Raw genomic sequence first — 21,075 nt, 5'->3', positions numbered from 1 at the left:
TAACCACATAATTTATCTTGCAAATGAGGGCACTTTTGAGATTGAAAGGGATAATAATAATGATAATACTAATCATACACTCTTAAATATTAGTAATTATATTATATATTAACCATATATTTTATTATATATTAATTATATTTATGATACATTAATTATACTTTATTTATATAATCTGATTATATGTAATTATAAGATTATATGATTATTATTATTATTTTGTCCTCGAGGGGACATCATTCCTGGAAGTACTACAATTCCTGGTTGTTATGTGGAGTGGACAGCACAAGCTCATTTTTGGTCTTCCTTCTCCAAAAATCCATTTAATGTGCTATCATTGGATAGCGGATATATCAGATATTAAGCTGATAAGAACATATCATACTTGATCTTCACCAAAAGTTGAGAAGCGATGAAATGGGTAATTATTTTTTTAAAAGATTATTTATTTATTTATTTGACACAGAGAGAAAGAGAGACAAGGAGAGGAAACACAAGCAGGGGGAGTGGAAGAGAGAGAAGCAGGCTGCCTGCTGAGCAGGGAGCCTGATGTGGGGCTCAGTCCCAGGACCCTGGGATCATGACCTGAGCTGAAGGCAGACACTTAGTGACTGAGCCACCCAGGCGCCCCAAATGGGTAATTGTTAATAACTGTTCCAGGTCAACAGCTGTAAACCAGGAGTGCCCTGGTATGTATAGGAGCCCTGTCAATAAAAATCTTAGAACTCCAAGTCATTCGTTTAATAGCCATTTTTCAAATGCCTAAGTGCCAAGCTATGTATTAGATGCTGGAGAGTCTAAGACAAACTGTGATTCCTGCTCTAAGGAGCTTTCAGTATAAGAGGGAAGCAGACAGAAAAGCCCAACAACTACAGTGAGGTATTAAAGTTCCATGACAGATATTTGCTCAGGGTTCCTAAGAAGGCAGGCAGAAAAGATACTTGAGCTAAGTTTTTATTTTTATTTTTTTAAATGTTTTAAAGATTTATTTATTTATTTATTTATTTATTTATTTATTGCGGGGGGGATGGGGCAGAGGAAGAGAATCTTCAAGCAGACTCCCTGCAGAGCACAGAGCCCGCCTTGGGGCTCAGGGCTCCATCTCACAACCCTGAGATCATGACCTGAGCCGAAACTAAGTCAGATGCTTAACCGACTGTGCCACCCAGTTGCCCCTTGAGCTAAGTTTTTAAACAACAAAATGTAACCAAAGGGTTTGTGGCAGGTGGCAGGGGGTATGTTGTAGAAGACTTTCAGGTACCAGATAGGCAACTGGGACAATGAAAATAACTTTTTTTTTTTTTTTAAGATTTCATGTATTTATTTGACAGAGAGAGAGACACAGTGAGAGAGGGGACACAAGCAGGGGGAGTGAGAGAGGGAGAAGTACCTTCCCGCCAAGCAGGGAGCCCGATGTGGGGCTCATTGGGAGGCTCATTGGGGGTTCATGGGGAGCTTAGAGGAGGAGTTCATTGTGGGACTCTGTGCGGGGCTTGATCACAGGACCTTGGGATCATGACCTGAGCCGAAGGCAAGACACTTCACGACTGAGCCACCCAGGTGCCCCTGATAATAACAGTATTAATGGCAAGTTAGATTTGCATAGCCTTTTAGAAAGATGTCAAAAATTGGGTTGCTTGTCTGGAGGAAAATAGAGAAGCAGCAGTGTTGACATAGCCAGAGGAAATGAGAATAGCAATCCATAAAAGAGATGAGTATTCAGCTCCTCATGTAATTTCCATGGAGGCCAATCAGCAGCTGCTCCCCAGGGCTCTGTTCTCTACCCACTTCCCTTTCTGCGTTCCCCCTGGATGACCTCATCCACTCCCAAAGTTTCAAAGGACAGTTCTTTGTTGAAGCCTCTTAAATGGGGATGCTCGTCTGGGCTTTCTGCTGAACTGCAGGTCTCAATATTCCCTGCTCATTGACTAACCTTCTCCCTCCCCAGATCTGCTCTTCTCCAGTGTTCTGTATTCTACACAATGACCTCTCTGCCACCCTATTGCTTACATATCAGAAACCTAGGAATCATCCTATAAATCCCCTTCTTAGCTCCATGTCCTTCTGATTCTCTGCTCCTTTCTATCTCCAGAACACCTCCCCTCCATTCCCGCCTTGGTTGTGGCTCTCATCACTTGCAATCTGGATTACTGCCAAGCCTCCTAACTCTTCTGCTTGTCACCAGTCTGGCCCCCTTCCAAACTATCCTCCCTCCTGCGGCCAAAGTGAGTTTCTAAAACGCACATCTAAGCGCCTCATTTCGTCGCTTGAAACCTTTCAGGGATTCCCCACATTGCTTCAAGATTCCATCCATCAATCTGGCCACTAAGGCCCTTGTCAGTCGGATCCATGACCATTCCTCCGGCCCTGAGGCACATGCCTCCTTCACCCAGATCTCACTAGGCTGGCTGCTCAAAACTGTTCACACACCTCTGTGCTACGATGCTGGCTTATTGCTTTCCCTTCTCACACATCCTCCCTGCTCTGACTGGCCTTCAGAAACCTCTGCTCTAAGTCTCTAGGACACAACTTTTCCACAGCGCATTTCCATGTCTGTCACCCCCACTCGATCAGTGTTGCTTGGCCTGGGCACTATTGACACTTCGGACCACTTCATGGTCATGTCCCCAGACATTGTCAGATGTCCCCTGGAGAGGAAAACTGCCCCAGTTGAGCACTACTGTGTCCCAGACTGGGAGCTCCTTTAGGGCAGAAATCATGTCTTAGTTGATTTACATCCCTAGTGCTTCCCATGGTGCCTAAGAGGAAATGGATAGCCAACTAATATTTATGTAATGAATGAAAGAAAGAGGAAATGAATGTCCTTCTCATTGATGTTGGCGGGACAGTTAAATAGTACAAGCTCCAGGGAAGACAACTTAGCAGTATCTATAACAATTACAAATTAAGACATCTGTGGATCTGGTAATTTTTCTCAGAGGGATTTTACAGCTATACTCAGACATGTGTAAAATGATAAATGTTCCACAGCATTTATTGAAGTTTTGTTTTAATGACAAAAAACTGGAAGCCTAGAGGTGCCTGGGTGGCTCAGTGGGTTAAAGCCTCTGCCTTCGGCTCAGGTCATGGTCCCAGAGTCCTGGGATCGAGCCCCGCATCGGGCTCTCTGCTCAGCAGGGAGCCTGCTTCCTCGTCTCTCTCTCTGCCTGCCTCTCTGCCTACTTGTAATCTCTGCCTGTCAAATAAATAAAATCTTAAAAAAAAAAAACAAAAAAACTGGAAGCCTAGTGGTCCACTGGTGAGACACTCTAAATAAATCATGGTTCTTTATACAACAGAACATTATGCAACAGCAAATAGAATGAAAAACCCTACATGTACAGATATGCACTAGGAAAGCATTAGGAAATTTTATTTTATATATTTATTTTTTTTAAGATTTTTTTTTTTTTAATCTGACAGAGATCACAAGTAGGCAGAGAGGCAAGCAGAGAGAGAGGAGGAAGCAGGCTCCCTGCAGAGCAGAGAGCCCGATGTGGGGCTCGATCCCAGGACCCTGGGATCATGACCTGAGCTGAAGGCAGAGGCTTAACCCACTGAGCCACCCAGGTGCCCCAGCACTAGGAAATTTTAAACAGCAAAGTGGAGAATAGGCTATTTCTGTTAAAAGGGAGAATAAGAGTATATATTTGTACTTGTTTGTATATGCAGGAAGAAAACCGTGGAAGGATATCCAAGATGCTTGTAATGTCTGTGTGTGGGTGGGGAGTGAGGTTGGGAACTGGGCAGTGGAAGGGCAAAGGCAGGAGGAAGATTTTTCATTATGTACCCATTTATTCTTTCTGATTTTTAAATCTTATAAATGTGTTGCCTACTTGAAATAATTTTTTTTCAGATTTTTAAAGAAGATTTTATTTATTTATTTGACAGAGAGAGAGAGAGAGAGAGATCACAAGTAGGCAGAGAGGCAGGCAAGGGGGCTTTCGTGCCACAAATGTTTTGTCTAGTCCAACATAACAGTCAATAGGTTGCTTTTTTTCTTTTTCCCCAGCTATACTTCCAAGCAGCCATTCCCCCAGATTTCCTGCAAAACTGCTTTGTGTTAGACACAGCAGTGGATATTCTGATGGATAGGAAATGAACAAGACACATTCCTTGATTTTGAGTGCTTTATAACCTAATCAGAGTATACATATTCTTGTGTCTGGAGCCTTCTCTTGAGCCTTTGCTCAAATGTCAGCCCATACCATGACTCCACTTTCTAGAATAGCCACCATGGTCTCTCCATTCCCTTACACTCACTTATTTTCCTTCATCCCACCTATGACCATCTGAAGCATTTGACTATTATTCATGTTGTCTAACTAGAACAACACCTCCTCCAAAATAGGCTCTCAAATGAATAAATGAATGAGTTAGGAATAAAGGAATGGCTGCAGCATTCCTTAATATAGGGTATGGTGTAAACAATACATAGGGTCAAATAGGACATATGGACTTGAAGAATCAGAGATACATATGAATTTGAGCTAGAGAAGGTTGAAAAGTCGTAATGAAATATAGATCAGAGGTCTCAGATTCTTTCTTTTTCTTTTTCTTTTTTTAGAAACAGACTTTTTAAAAGATTTTATTTATTCACATGAGAGAGAGAGAGAGTATGAACAGGGGGAGAAGCAGACTCCCTGCTGAGCCGGGAGCCTGATATGGACTCAATCCTGGGACTCCAGGATTATGACCTGAGCTGAAGGAAGTTGCTCAACCAACTGAGCCACCCAGGCGCCCTGAGGTCTCATATTCTTTTTTTTTTTTTTAAAGATTTTATTTATTTATTTGTCAGAGACAGAGGGAGAGAGAGCGAGCGAGCACAGGCAGACAGAGAGGCAGGCAGAGGCAGAGGGAGAAGCAGGCTCCCTGCCGAGCAAGGAGCCCAGTGTGGGACTTGATCCCAGGACCCTGGGATCATGACCTGAGCCGAAGACAGCTGCTTAACCAACTGAGCCACCCAGGCATCCCAGAGGTCTCATATTCTTTACGCTAGTCAAAAAATCATCCTCTTCTCTTTTTTTAAAGATTTTATATTTATTTATTTGATTAAGAGAGATCACAAGTAGGCAGAGAGGCAGGCAGAGAAAGAGAAGGGGAAACAGGTTCCCCGCTGAGCAGAGTCCGATGATGCGGGGCTCAGTTTCAGGACCCTGGGATCATGACCTGAGCCAAAGGCAGAGGCTTAACCCACTGAGCCACCTAGGCACCCCATCATCTTTTTTTTTTTTTAAGTTTTTATTTGTTTATTTGAGAGAAAGTTCTCTAGAGAAATCATGAGTCAAGGGGAGGAGAGAGAAGGGACAGAGGGAGAGGGAGAAGCATACTCCCTGCTGAGCGGGATTTGCTGCTGCCAGGACTCCAGCCAAAGGCAGATGAACAACCGAGTCACCCAGGTGCCCTGGTCAGAAATCATCCTTAACCAGCCCATAGAAGGCCAGATGAGGTCTGCCCGACTGAAGGTATACTTGAATTCTGCACAAAGATAATTGACTAGGATCAAAAATACAAGCCAGCGCCCCAATATAAATTTACCTAAAAACTCAATAGTCCTCAATTGTCTTTGTAGGATAATGTTCCATTATTCTAATGGGAAATAGAACTCTCTGTGCTACTTAAGCCCTATTTAAATTCTCCTGATGGTAAGATCCCTTTCCCCACCTTTCTTTGGCCTTAGCCAAGAGGAGAGCTGAAGCTTTCATTAAGTTGCTCTGGCCTTTTATTAAAGGCTTGCTTGGTAGACAGTTGGGGTTTGGCTTGCATTCTTCTCCAGCCACCTGAATGGCAGGTTGAATGGGCTTAATGGAGCTAAGATGATGACAGGACTAGTGACTACCATATTCAACCCCTTGTTTCCAGAACAATCACCTGAGTGAAAACCTTCTTGTCATCCTTGATCAGCCTTGTCAAAGGGATTTGGGCCAGTATGAGTCCAGTGGAGAGTATGTGCTTGTACCCAGATGACATTGTGAAATCAGAGCCTCTGTGTAGAATATCACTTCCAGGTCTTGCTTCATGGTAATGATTCTCATTCTCCATGATCTCTCATCAACATTGGCACTTTTGATTACCTTCTCCCTGAAGCTCTTATCTCCCTTGATTTCAGTGATAACCCTATAGCACTACTTTTTTTTTTTTTAAGTTTTTATTTCTTTATTAGACAGAGATCACAAGTAGGCAAAGAGGGAGGTGGGAGTGGGCAGGAAGCAGGCACCCTGCTGAGCAGAGAGCCCAATGTGGGGCTCAATCCCACATCCTGAGATCATGACCTGAGCAGAAGGCACTTACCCACTGAGCCACCCAGGTGTCCCCCTATACCACTACTCTCAAGGCAAAACAAATTGAGGTTAAGAATTCACACTGGGAGGGAGCACCTGGGTGGCTCAGTTGGGTAAGCATCTGCCTTTAGCTCAAATTGTGATCTCAGAGTCCTGGAATGCTTCTCCCTCATCCTCTGCCCTCCCCACCCCTCCCCTCGCTTCCTCTCTTCTCCCCTCTCCTCAGCTAATGCTCTCTTGGACTCATGCTCTCGAGTGCAGGAGCGATCTCCCTCTCTCTCGAAAAAAAATAAATAAAATCTTAAAAAAAAAAAAAATAGAGGTGCTTTGGTGGCTCAGTTGTTGGGCGTCTGCCTTCGGCTCAGGTCATGATCCCGGGGTCGTGCGGTAGAGCCCCGCATCTGGCTCCCAGCTCAATGAGGAGCCTGCTTCTCCCTCTTCTACTTGCGTTCCCTCTTCCCCCCTGCCTATGTTCCCTCTCTCACTGTGTCTCTCTCTGTCAAATAAATAAATAAAATCTTTAGAAAACAGAACAAAAAACAACAACTCACACTGGAAGGGGCCTGGCTGGCTCAGTCAGTAGAACATGCAGCTCTTGATCTTGGGGTCTTGAGTTTGAGCCCCACGTTGGGCGTACAGAGTACTTGAAAAATAAAAAAAAATTTTTTAATTTAAAAATAAAGAAATAAAAGAACACTTGTACAGTCAGACTGCTGGGGTTTGACTCCAGGCTCTCTGCCTTGTTGGGCGAGCTTAGGCAAATTTCTTAAGCTCTCTGACTCTCAGTGACTTCAAGTGATAGTACTTACATCATTAAGTCATTGTGAGAATTAAATGAGTGAGTTAATTTTAAACACTAAGAATTGTACCTGGAACATAATAAACACTTAATTAGTTGTCATTACTTTATATTTTAATTCTTTCTGTCTCCTTCTCTGGCTCGTCTTCCAGTTCCCCAAAATTTGATGGACTCAAATTTTGCCTACTTATCTTTTCTTCTCTACTTTTCGTTTGTTTGTTTGTTTGTCTAAGTATGTTTCGTTTGTTTGTTTGTCTAAGTATGTAGTCTTTCCTATGGGAAGGATTTTCTGGGAAGGACTGTAAACTCTATGCTGGTTCTGATTTTCCTTCTGAGCTCTAGCCAGTCTTCCAGTGCCTACCAGATATTGACGTGGTTGTCTCGATAACACCCAAACCAACACTCCCAGATCCCAGCTCATCTCAGGAAAACATTTTCTCTTATGTCTCCCCAGACTTCTATGTCCAAATAGTTAATGAGCCCTTTATAATCTTTTATTTATATCCCTTCTAGGGTGCCTGGGTGGCTCAGTCGGTTAAGTGTCTGCCTTCATTTCAGGTCATGGTCAGAGTGTCCTGGGATCCAGTTGGCATAAGGACTCCTGCTCAGGGGGCAGTCCGTTTCTCCCTCTGTCTCTCCCCACACTCGTGCTCTCCCTCTATCTCTCTCTCACAAAAATAAATATCCCCTCCATTTCCAATGCAACCCCCTAATTTCAGCCTTTCTGACCCCATACCTGGGTTGTTCCAATTGCTTTAAGTTTCTTTTACCTACACATCACCATGAATTAATCACAGATTATACAAAAAATGTCCCATGATTCTTCTACTCAGGAAACATTAGGACTTCTTTCTTGTCTAACATAAAAAATCCAAATCCATAACTTAGCATTTCAGAGTTTCCTGGCTCCGGCTCCCGACTGTCTCCCCCTTCTTCCCTTACGCCTTTGCACAGACCCCACGTTCCAGCCACCTTGACTTCTTTAGTCTCTGGGTCTTGACTTCCAACACTCAGCTTAAGATGGCTCTTCACCTAACTCCAGCTATTGAAATCTTAAATGCTACTATCCTTCAAAGCCATGTGTGTACATACCACTTCTTCCAGAAGGCCCTTACTGACTGCTCAATTCCCTTAAGCTCTTGCAGACTTTTGACCATTTTTATTATACTTACCACATACTGCCCTGTAATTGTTTATTTCCAATTGTTTATTTCCATGGCTTGACTCCCCAGATAGATTGCAAACATTTTGTGGGCAGAGATCCTATTCTGTGTGTATCTTTGCATCAGAATTGCCTGGTTCAATACCTTTCATACAGTAGATTCTTTTTTTTCTTAAGATTTTATTTTTAAGTAATCTCTGCACCCAACATGGGGCTCGAACTCACAACCCCGAGACCAAGAGTTTCATGTTCCCCTGACTGAGCCAGCTAGGTGTCCCCATATAGCAGATTCTTTTTTTTTTTTTTTAAAGATTTTATTTATTTGACAGAGAGAGATCACAAGTGGACAGAGAAGCAGGCAGAGAGAGAGAGAGGAGGAAGCAGGCTCCCTGCGGAGCAGAGAGCCCAATGTAGGACTCAATCCCAGGACCCCGAGACCACAACCTGAGCTGAAGGCAGAGGCTTAACCCACTAAGCCACCCAGGTGCCCCCATATAGCAGATTCTTAACCAATGTGAGTGATTGAAGAAAATCATAGGTCTGCTTGTATCTGTGTATAATTTTTTCCAAAAGATTTGGTAGTAACAACTGCTGCCACCAAGTCATAATCTAAACCAGAAAATACACTTTGGAGAATAATTAAATTTCCTTGGCTCATTAGATCTCATAATTTGGGAAGTGGCTTCACTGATGTGGTCATTTTTCTGCTAAGCCTCAAACCCAGACCATCAGTTCATGAAGAGTCAACATGTGGAAATGTTTAGCAGCCACTAAATGCCAGAGCAGAGTGATTTTGCTGCTGCCAACAAGTAATCAATCAGAGTATTTAGTTCTTCATACTCTGGGCCCAGGAACTCATATAGGAATTATGAGAAATATAAAAACAGTTTAAGATTTTATTATTTCATGGAGGCTTTTGATCTGATTATGAGACAAAATTGAAATAATTTTAAAATAAATAAGGCTAATGTGCATAGTATTGGATATAAGTGTCATAGGAATTTAGAGAAAGGAAAAATAAAAATAATACTATTTACCACTTGAGTGCATAGTATTTGACAATTTATTATCATTTATTTCATATAAATTTTCCCCAAATATTATGAGCTACACATTAGTATTCTCATTTTACAAATGCAGAAATCAAGGTTAAGAGATTAGGTTAACTTGCCCAAGGTCTAGAAACATAGCTAGAAGATATTATCACTTACCAGCTGGTTTTCAAATCCATGTACCTCTGCTTCCATCTGGACTTTCTAAAGCCCGCCTCTGAAACTGAATTATTCTTCTACACCAAACCTCAGTGGTTCTTAAGCAACATGATCCCAACTTCTATATATGGCACCTAGAGCCCTCCACAATGGGTCTATAATAACCTACTCCTCCAGCCTGATGACCAAGTATACCTCACCTTGTACTCTGGTGTAAGGGGACCTCTCAGACAAGACACTGCCTCATTTTATAAATCCCAATGTTTAGGCCTCTGTGTCTTCATTAAATATTTTTGGTTATAAGCAAATGCAGTCCATGAACAAACAAAAAAGGTGAAACTTCAGGTGCCTGGGTAGCTCAGTAAGAGCAAGCAACTCTTGATCTTGGGTTCTTAAGTTTGAGGCCACACGGGATTTAGGGATTACTAAAAAAAATGAAAAAAGTTTTTAAAAAGGATATGAAGAAATCTCATAAACCTCATAGCCCAACATCTAGTCAAGCTTCAAAGGGAATTGGAACCTGGACCTGGAAAATGCTGATCGTCCCCATAGTCCTATGGTCCTGTCTTCTCTTCTCTAAATATTTTTTTCTCGTTTCTCTTTTCCTGCAGGCTGGGCACATGGTAGAGGATTGCTGCCCCACATATCCAAGTTCAAAGTCTTCATCTGCAAGGATAGAGATTAACCAACACCAACAAACCTTGATTTCAAATTCACAAAGAAGAAAACTGAATGGCAACTTGAGTCAAGTGTCATCCAGGGCCAGGGAGGGTAGGGTCTAATTATACACACATGGCTATTGCAACCCTTCCGTATGTGTGGGACACATGGCAGTGGGGAGGAACATTTCTTGAAAAACCAAAACCAAAACCAAAAACAGATCTACCTTCTACCTTGCCCACCTCACCCTAAAAAATTCCCGACCTTCCATCTAATCCCAGATCAAATACCACTTTTTAAATATTTTTTCCTTAGAAAGCCTCATGCTATCTATTTTGTCTAGCTGTATAACCTTTCCTATCACACAGTTCCTCGCACACAACAGTTGTTCAATAAATAGGGGTTGCATTGAGTTAAGCTTGGGTGGTGGAAGAAGCATTTGTGATAAGTAGTGTTTGGCCTGGACATTAAAGTAGGGACATAATTTTCATCAGTGGGGGAGGGGCCATTGTCGCCTGGGGAAATAATGAGCAAGAGTCCAGAAGAGGAAAAGCAGTGAAGAGACCACCTTGAATGGAGAATGGTGTGGACCATGGGAATCACATGTGAGAAGCTGACAGGAGGTTAGGCAGGGGAAATAATGCCTCAGGCAACTGAGAGGCAGTGTAAGGACAGAAAACAGCTTGCTGAAAAGAGAAAGTGGCAAAAGAACATTAACCCAGCAGCACCCAGCAAAGGAGAAGAAAAAAGCGCAGAGAAGGAAAGAGAAAGAAAAAGGAGAAGAGAGCAGAACCAACATAAGGCCAACAGACCACTTGGAAGAGTGTGTCTGGGACTTGGGCACGAGCTCGAGAGGACCAGACCATGGCAGTGTCCATGGCTAAAAGAACAGGAAGGAAAAATCTGAAAGAGATTTCCAAGAAAGAAACTGCAAAACTAGGTCTCTCATAGTCCTTGCCACTATTATGGATCTCATTTATACATGTCAACAGCATGTAAGGTAGTCTCTTCTCCCCCTGGGCATAAGCGAGGTAACTACGGTCACACAGGTAGTGAGTAGTAGAGATTGGATTTGAACCCATTCCTATATGAGTCTAACACACCCACTTTTCCCACCATTACACACTGTCTGGTTATACTTACTGCATTTTCTTTCTCTCTCTCTCTCTTTTTTTTAAGCCTTTTTATTCATTTATTTTATTCACTTTTTTATTTTATTTATTTATACAGACAGAGATCACAAGTAGGCAGAGACAGGCAGAGAGAGAGAGAAGGAAGCAGGCTCCCTGCTGAGCAGAGAGCCTGACGCGGACCTCAATCCCAGGACCCCCGAGATCATGACCTGAGCCGAAGGCAGAGGCTTTTTAACCCAGTGAGCCACCCAGGTGCCCATTTACTGCATTTTCTTCACACTGTTGTCTTAAGCCAGCATGTCTGAGCACAGGGAATCTATGTCAAGCTCCTGAAAACTTACCTCTACCCTACAGAACAGTTCTCCAGAAAATGGTCAGGATAGGTCTACAAGGACCTATGGATGGAGGCAATTAGGTAAATTAGGTAAATTTTTCTTCTGTTTAAGATTTTATTTATTTATTTGACAGAGAGAAAGACAGTGAGAGAAGGAACACAAGTAGGTGGAGTATGAGAGTGAAAAGCAGACTTCTCACAGAGCCAGGAGCCCAGCTTGGGCCTTGATCTCAGGATTCTGGGATCATGATGTGACCCGAAGGCAGATGCTTAATAACTGAAGCACACAGAGCCCCAGCAATTAGGTAAATTGCCTCACCCTTCTGGGCCTTCAATCTTTCATCCTCAAGAGGGGCAAAATCGTGGGCTGTGACTTCTAAGATTAGACTACAAGTCCAGCTCACATCCTCTCCAAACCTAATGAGCAATCCTGAGCCAGAATCACCACATAAGCCCCACCTGGATTCCTGATCCTTAGAACTGGGAGAAAATAAATCTGTATCATTCTATGCAGCTACGTTTTGGGTAATTTGTTACACAGCAATAAATAGCTAATGTATCCCACGAGCTAACAAGCTCGACAAGGAATGAGATTCAATGGCAAGGTCTTGGTCTGTCAGCACCCTCTCTCTTAGGGGTGCCTGGGTGGCTCAATCAGTTAAGCAGTTAAGCAGCTGCTCATCATCTCAGGGTCCTAGGATCAAGCCTAGGCTCCCTGCTCCTGCTTCTCCCTCTCCTTCTGCTGCTCCCCCAGCTTGTGCTCTCTCTTTCTGTCAAATAAATAAATAAAATCTTTAAAAATAAATAAATAAAAAGACAACAACTTACGATACAAACAAACAAAATACACACTGGGTCACATACTTCCTGATCATTTTTATTTTTATTTCCTTTCCTTACATATTAGAGTGTCACAGAGAAAAATTAACCCCCCCCCTTTTTTTTTTAAGATTTTATTTATTTGTCAGAGAGAGAGAGAGCACGCACAAGCAGGGGGAGCAGCAGGTAGAGCAGGCAAGGGAGAAGCAGGCTCCCAGTTGAGCAAAGAGCCCACATAGGACTCAGTTCCAGGACCCTGGGATCATGACCTGAGCTGAAGGCAGACACTTAACCAACTGAGCCACCCAGGCACCCCCTAGCCCCTTTTTAATATACAAATCTTCCTGCCCTTTCTGATTAAAATTTTGAGCTTCTTAATAAAGGACCCTATAGGTTAAAGTGTCCAAAATCATTTATCCGAGGCAGAAGCCAGTAAATTATTAGATGTCATCTGTCTTTCTTCCATCATTGTTTTTCTTCCAGACATTTCCCCTTTGAAGATGATACCAGAGTGTTATCTAAACAAGAAAGAAAGAAGAAGGAAAGAAAGAAAGAGCGAGCAAGCAATTGGCCAGGTTCCAGAGAGAAGATCAAATGGTAGGAACAGGCAAGAGAACAGCCTGCTAGGGGAGAGAAGACCTGTATCAGAATAAAGGGGTATTTCCTCTTCACTTTATCCTCCCCAGCTGTTTGTAGTCTCTCCAGGTAGTGTCCAGGGCTCACCGGCAGGGTGCTTTGAGGGCAAGTAAGCCATGCACTTAAAGGCTAGGACTTTAGACAGGCACCGGGAAGGCCCTTCAGTTACCAAGGTGCACTGTTGGCTCTTGGGTGATTCAGTAAGAGCTCTGCTTTGAACTGAACAGAGCTAAAAATCAATTTAATCAAAATTGGCTTAAATCGGTGTATAAAGAGTTTTACTTGGGGATCTAATGTACAGCAATGGTGACAAAGGCTAATAAGATTGGGCTGTGTACTTGCAGTTTGCTAAGAGAGTAGCTCTTCAGGGTTTTCACTGAACCCAAGGAACGGTAACTATGTGACATGATGGAGGTGTTAATCAGCCTGATTGTGATCTTCATTTCACATGTCTATGTATGGCAAACCCAAAATACACATGTATATTTGTCCATTAGACCTCAATAAAGCTGGGGGGGCAAAGACCTACAGACTTGGTAAATTATAGAATCAGAAAATTTTTAGATATTGGGGCACCTGGGTGGCTTAGTCAGTTAAGTGGCTGCCTTCTGCTCAGGTCATGATCTCAGGGTCCTGTGATCAGATCCCACGTCGAGCTCCCTGCTCAGCAAGGAGTCTGCTTCTCCCTCTCTCTCTGTGCTTGCTCTCACTCTCATAAATAAATAAAATCTTTAAAAGAAGAGGAAGAAGAAGAAGAAGAAGAAGAAGATTTTTAATATCTGAAACTGATTTTTTTTTAAAGATTTGACAGAGAGAGGATACACAGCCAGAGAGGGAACACAAGCAGGGGGAGTGGGAGAGGTAGAAGCAAACTCCCCACTGAGCAAGGAGACCATGTGGAATTCAGACCCAGGACCCTGGGATCATGACTGGAGCCAAAGGCAGATGCTTAACAACTGAGCCACACTGCCGGAGTCTCTGAAACTGATTTTTAGGGTATTAAATCCCTTCATCTTATGAAAATGGAAAAATAGAGGTGAAATGACACCCAAATTTGCTCAGCAGGTCAGGAAAAGGAGTCTAGGTCTCCTATCCTGTGATAGGTGAGTTTTCTTGGTGAAGTTATTCCGTCTTCTAGCTACAATGGCCTGAGCTTTTCAGCAGACCTAACCTTCCTTTCTGATTGTTTTTTCTTTTCTTTTCTTTTCTTTTCTTTTTAAGTTATGTGATTTTTTTTTAAAAGATTTTATTTATTTATTTCTCAGAGTGAGCGCAGGCAGACAGAGTGGCAGGCAGAGGCAGTGGGAGAAGCAGGCTCCCTGCTGAGCAAGGAGCCCGATGCGGGACTTGATCCCAGAATGCTGGGATCATGACCTGAGCCGAAGGCAGCCTCGCAATCAACTAAGCCACCCAGGTGTCCCTGATTGTTTTTTTCTTAATGTAGGCTCCAGGCCCAGCATGGAACCCAATGAGGCGCCTAAACTCACAACTCCAAAATCAAGACCTGAGCTGAGATCAAGAGTCAGATGCTTAACTCATTGAGGCACCCAGACACCACTTAACACTTCCTTTTTGAACCCTCAGTTACTAAGACACGGGAATCACCTTTTCCCAATCTAGACAATGGGTGAGATTACTTCTGTCGTACCAAGGTTTAATTTTTAATTTGCTAGGATGGAAGCAGGGAGAAGTAAGAGAACTGAAAATAGAGAGAGGATCCACTTCCGGTAAACAGTAGTGCCAGGGTCACTAACAAGTCACTGTGAAGCCCGCACCCCCACCCCGCACAGTGGTGGTACACCTGATATTCTGGTCTTTAGAGCTTGGCACAAGAGCATGGGGGAAATGACCTTGTCTAGTCTGTTCAGGCTGCTCTAACAAATAGATCACAGACTAGGTGGCTTATAAACACAAAAATGTATTTCTCATAGCTCTGGAGTCTAGGGAGTCCAAGGCCAGGGTGCCAGTGGGTTCAGTATGTGGTGAGAGTCCACGGCCCGGCTCACAGACAGCTGTCTTCTTGTTGTGTCCTCACTTGGCAGGAAGGAGAGCGAGCTCTCCAGGGTCTCTTCTGTAAGGGCTTGAATCTCATTCATCAGGGCTCCACCATCCTGACTCAATTACCTACCCAAGGTCCCGCCTCCTGACACCATCGCATCTGAGGCTAGGATTCCAACACAGAAATTTTGGTGGACTACATTCAGTTGATAACAGACTCTATCTTTAAAATCATACAAAATTCTCCCCACTTAATTTCAGTAGGCAAAATTATGTGCTAGTCCAAGGCACTGCTCCAAGCACTGCAGAGGCTGTAAAGATGAAAAGACAGGGTCCTTGCCCTCCAGGGTTTTCCAGTCCACTTACAGAGATAGCCTTGTCAGCAACATTCCAAAAAAGAAGATGAAAGTTAGGACCAAGCAGAGAGGAAAAAGCAACGTGCCAAAGAAGCCTAAAGAAAGGGTTGACAGTCATTCCTGGGAAAGGCGGTTGCCAGGACCTTGAAGAATAAATAGGGTTGGGGTAGGCAGAAGCAGCCGAGGGATCAGCAGGAGCAAAACCACGGAGGTATAACCTGCCCTCGAAGCCTGGGAGACTCCAGGAGGTAGCAAATGCCTTTTCAACACCACTGGCACCTTGATCTTGGACTTTCTAGCCTCCGGAGCTATGAGAACTAAATTTTGTGTTTATAAGCCACCCAGTCTGATCTGTTTGTTAGAGCAGTCTGAACAGACTAAGACTTTGTAACATAAGGATAATTAGAACAGTTGACGAGCACAGCCATTCCCAAGTAACTAAAGCTGCCCTTGTTCTGCCCTGACTTGAGAGGATAGGGTCTGGAAATGGGCAAAGCCGGAGATGCCCAACTTTCGGGTGAACCCAGAGGCCATAGGATGATCATGACATCAAGCATACATACAGCTTCTAGAGAGATTCACCAGTTCAAGTTTCTCCATGTCAAAGGTAAATGAGACTAGGGCCTCCTGGGCGCCTCTGTCGGTTAAGCATCTGACTTCAACTCAAGTAGTGATCTCAGGGTCTGGAATCAAACCCCAATTCCAGCTCCCTGCTCAGTGGGGAGTATGTTTGTCCCCGCTCCCTCTCCTTCTGCCCTCCCCCTGCTCAGACTTACATGCTCTCTCTCTCTCTCAAATAAATAAATAAATGAAAATCTTAAAAAAAAAAAAAAAAGGAAATGACACTGAAGAAGTAACCTAACCAACAGATGATGAAATATCTCCTTTCTTTCCCCTAGCTTCAGAGAAGTTCCTTAAACCAGTGCTTCCCAGATTTTTCCACCACAGGATACCTACTTGCCATGCCTTATTGGCTCTGCCTTATATGGTAGGGAACTACATTTCCCAGGCTCCCTTGTCCTGTAGCCAATGTGAGGCACCATGGAAGCCTTAAGGGTGAAAAGAACAAAGAAGCCTGAGTGTTTCTTTTCCTACAAAGGCCCAATGTCCCACAAAGCCAGAGTCTCCTGCATGGCTCCATCCCTAGCTGGATATGTCTCCCTTCATGGTCCCAGCATCCCACCCCGCCAAGTTCCCCTCCCTCCCAGCCAAACACCAGCAATCATCCCTGGCTTCAGGAGCCTTGGAACATCACCTGGTCTCTGCGTCCTTTTAACCCTAGCGGGGCAATGGTTTCTGCTAATCTCTCAACTGACTCGTTATCCCTTGTTTGACTCCTTGGTTCTTCCAACACTAGTAACCAGTTTCTTGAACTGGAGTGTCTATTTTCCTGACAGGATGCAGCTGATAGAGCAGAGAACATTGCTGCCAAGGGGCAATTTCTTAGCTATACCATGGTGATATCTGTGATATCCCAGAATATATCTGTGTTTATTTTAATAAGAAAATAATGTTTCCCAGAAATCACACTGCGAATTTGAAGCTCCAGAAAGCTGTCTCACATTTGTTCTATGGCATGATTTTTTCCTACTCCTTAGTGCTTCGATAGGGAGCTCCCCAAGTACTCACTGACCATCTGTATAAGTCTGCTTAAGCTACCACAACTAAATACCACAGGTTGGGTGGCTTAAGTAACACAAAAATATTTCTCACAGTCCTGGAGCCTAAAAGTCCAAGATCAAGGCGCCAGCAGGGTTAGTTTCTGTGAGACCTCTCTTCTCATCTTGCAGATGGCTACGTTCCCTCTGTGTGTTTCATGGCCCTTTCTCTGAGTACATGCACTCCTGGTGTCCTTTCTCCCTAAGGACACAACTCCTTTGGCTTAGGGCCCACTCTTACGACTTTATTTAACCCTAATTAATTAATTAGTTTAACCTTAATTACTTTTTTAAAGGCCCCATCTCCAAATACAGTCACATCAGAGGCTTCAGGCTTCAACATGCGAATATTGGAATATTGGAAAATTCATGCCACAACACCATCCACATTGTAACCTTTTGGCAGAACTGCAAAGATTTCATGATTATTCCAGTATTTCCAGGATTTTCATAATTCCAGTAGACAGAGCCATTGTCTCCCAAAGGCCACTGCTAAAGATAAAATTGCTACCTAGGAGCCAAAGAATATCAAGTCTAGTGTTCTATTAGCCATTAGCAAATTACCACACCAAGAGAGTCTTCCTGGGAAGAGAAACGTTCATGGGGGCAAGGGTAGACAGAATGGGAGTGAGTGTGGAGCTGTTTGGGCAATAGATGGTGGGCTAGGTTGAGCTGGGGATGGGAAAGTGAAATATTCTTTCCTCCTCTTACTTCTCTAAATTTTTTCTCTACCCTTATTTTATTTATTTATTTGTTTGTTTGTTTGTTTATTGTTTTGCCTCAATTAATTTCTGCTGTAAGGAGTAGTATACCTAAATAGGGAGAAAGCCTACTATTCTATATGGGGAAGATCCCACATCTGCTCGCTCTGGGCACATGGTCATTGCCACACATCTGGCTGGGTCCATCTCTTTCCACCCGACAAATAGTTATGGGCTAAGGGAGTGCTTATGTACAGGAACAGCTGACTGGGGGAAGCACTGGTCCTGGCAGGACAATGAACAAGAGCGTACAGTCTTGTGGAGGAATTCAGCTCCCTCCTTAACCGTTCTAATAGGATTTGCTTTGCAGGTGGGGGTTGGGGTTTGTTTAATTCCGAAGCTTAGAAAGTCAACAGAAAGATATGTTGACACCCCACTAGGAAATTAACCATAGGCCCTTTTTTTGAAAAAGCAACCAAATTGAAAATAATAGAAAGTCAAAAAGGCAATGTTACCTTCTCACTGGGATGTTATTTAAAACTCTTAACCAGGGGCAACCAGGGCTATTTCTGGCCCATTGAGCTTTGTTTGCCCCCGTCAGCTGCCCCTTCACCCGCGGGCCACTACCACTACCAGGCTGGTGACTTCTCGGGGTTGATATCGATTTCAGAAACATCGTTGCTTACGGATATTCTGCCTTCATCAATTATTTTTCTATTTCTAGCTGTTCCTGTTCCAAATTTCTCTTGCAGAAATGCTACAGAAATCTGTCATGCAAATGTGTTTGGAGTGAAGCCTTGGAGTGTGAGTGGTTTTTATAGGCCCCCCAACTTTCCAGAGGATCTTCCCGAATCACATGGGGGCTTCCCCCCCCATTCCATTGTCTAGTTGTTACAGCAAGAGTCAAAGGCTGGGGGTTTTTTGCAACCAAATGTCTCCACGTTTAACTGGTTTTGTGTGTGTCCTAAATGTTGGAGCCAGCTCACCTGAGCTCTCATGGATTCACTAGCATTAATCCTCCGGAAGAGGACCGCTGGAGCCAGAGTCCCCCGAGTGCCAAGTCTGAATTATACTCCCCATCTCTCCCTGATTTATTCCTTTTTTTTTTTTTTTTTTGAGCATTAAAGATTTTATTTATTTATTTGACAGACAGAGATCACAAGTAGGCAGAGAGACAGGTTGGGGTGGGGAGCAGGCTCCCCATTAAGCAGAGAGCTTGATGCCGGGCTCGATCCCAGGACCCCGGGATCATGACCTGAGCCAAAGGCAGAGGCTTTAACCCACTGAGTCACCCAGGTGCCCCTCCCTGATTTATTCTTGAATTCTCATCTTTTATAGAATATTTTTCTTTTGTATTTTTAAAAAAGATTTTGTTTATTTACTTGTCAGAGACAGAGAGAGCGCACAAGCAGGGGGAACAGCAGGCAGAGCAGGGAATTAGGCTGTTCCCTGAGCAGAGGGAGCTGGATGTGGATGTTCGATCCCGGGACCCTGGGATCTGGGACCTGGGATCTGGGACCTGGGACCTGAGCCGAAGGCAGATGCTTAACTGACTGACCTACCCAGGGACCCCCTAAAGATTTTTTTTTAAGATTTTTATTTATTTATTTGACAGACAGAGATCACAAGCAAGCAGAGAGGCAGGCAGAGAGAGAGAGAGAGAGAGAGAGGGGAAAGCAGGCTCCCTGTTGAGCAGAAAGCCCGATGTGGGGCTCCATCCCAGGACCCTGGGATCATGACCTGAGCCGAAGGCAGAGGCTTTAACCCACTGAGCCACCCAGGTGCCCCAATATTTTATTTTTAAGTAATCTCTATACCCAGTGTGGGGCTCAAACTCAACCCGAGATCAAGAGTCACACAATCCCCTGACTGAGCCAGCCAGATGCCCCAAGAATATTCTTGTATGGTATCTTTAGTTTAAGAATTGTTATTCACCTCACCATCCATTTACTTTTGCTGACACTGGGTGAATAACATTTTTAGAATTCAGTCCGTCAATGGAAAAATAAAAAAATAATAAAGAGCTGAACAACACCCACAGCAAGCAGAGGCTGAGAGCCAAGGTGACCCACTTCAGTCCAATACCCCACTGGCCACTTGGCTGCTCAGCCTGGACGTGGCAGGTGGTGTCATTTCACCTGGATACATACTGCTTTTTCAAATACAGTGAGGCATAGGAAACGTCCGATGTTCCTTGTTTCAGAAAATAAAACCAAACAAACCTAGGTGTGAACCTTAAAAAGCTTGTATTCAGGGGTGCCTGGGTGGCTCAGTGGGTTAAAGCCTCTGCTTTCAGCTCAGGTCATGATCCCAAGGTCCTGGGATCGAGCCCCACATCGGGCTCTCTGCTTAGCAGGGAGCCTGCTTCCTCCTCTCTCTGACTGCCTCTCTGCCTACTTGTAATCTCTGTCTGTCAAATAAATAAATAAAATCTTAAAAAAAAAAAAAAAAAAGCTTGTATTCAGCATGGTTTAAAATTCCCTTTTCACAAATATCCTTTTAAAATTCCCTTTTACACACATGTATCTATGTGCTTATATATGACAGAAGTCAAATATATATGTATACATTTTGTGTCTTTACTTTTTCCTTTTTTGCAAAACTACAATTAAAATTTTATGTCAGCCTTCTTTGGTTATAAGCTAACATGAGAGGGAAGAAAAGGAAGGGGAGAAGACAGGGGTGTTGGAAGGACAGCTCGCAGAATCAAAGGAAGAATTAAACCACCAGGCTTTGAAAGGACGGGAATTGGGCATTTGTGTGGACTTTAGGCTCTGGTTCCAACTTACCTTCAGCCCCTGTGTTTCTGCTCAATATTTAAATGTCAAGGAGCGAGTGTCTGACGGGCTTGGAATCTGTGAAGTGCCCATCTGCATGGTAGGAGTGGGAAAGGGCCCCTGAGACTGACAGCCCCACTAAAATGAGATGAGATGGGGGTAGTGGAGTGGGACTATTCCTTCAAAGAAAGGATGCTGGGCAAATAAAAAGAAAATCCCAGGGGTGCAGTACTGAGAGCAGATACAGTGGGAGTGAGGCGGAGAGGGTGGCCAGCCAAGGAGACCAGAGGAGGCCTGAACACAAGCTGACAGCTGCGAGTCGTTTGTAACCGAACTTGCCAGGCACGGAACAAACAGCCTCACCACTTTGTGGTGACCCTGTGGGCCCCAAGAAGAAAGACAGTAGCTATCTTTGCTTCTGTCCCCTGGGGAGGAAGTTTGGTTCAGTGATTTCTTGTTGAGATTGGACAGCTTGAGGTTATGGCCCTGCCTCTGGCTGCGAGCAGGGATCAAGGTGACGGGTGGAATGGGGTAAAGATGAGGCCAGGCT

General features: G+C 43.8%; 1 non-coding gene across 1 annotated transcript; it reads right to left on the bottom strand.

The window, feature by feature from the left end:
- Positions 1-226: 226 nt before the first annotated feature.
- Positions 227-414, bottom strand: LOC116594658. The gene has a single exon (XR_004287362.1). It is a non-coding gene; the product is annotated as a U2 spliceosomal RNA (small nuclear RNA).
- Between the last annotated feature and the right edge of the window lie 20,661 nt (positions 415-21,075).

This window comes from Mustela erminea, chromosome 6 (assembly GCF_009829155.1).
Source record: "Mustela erminea isolate mMusErm1 chromosome 6, mMusErm1.Pri, whole genome shotgun sequence".
In the NCBI taxonomy this organism is placed as follows: Eukaryota; Metazoa; Chordata; class Mammalia; order Carnivora; family Mustelidae; genus Mustela; species Mustela erminea.
The sequence above is the reverse complement of the archived record's forward strand: the minus strand, read 5'-3'. Positions and strand labels throughout refer to the sequence as shown.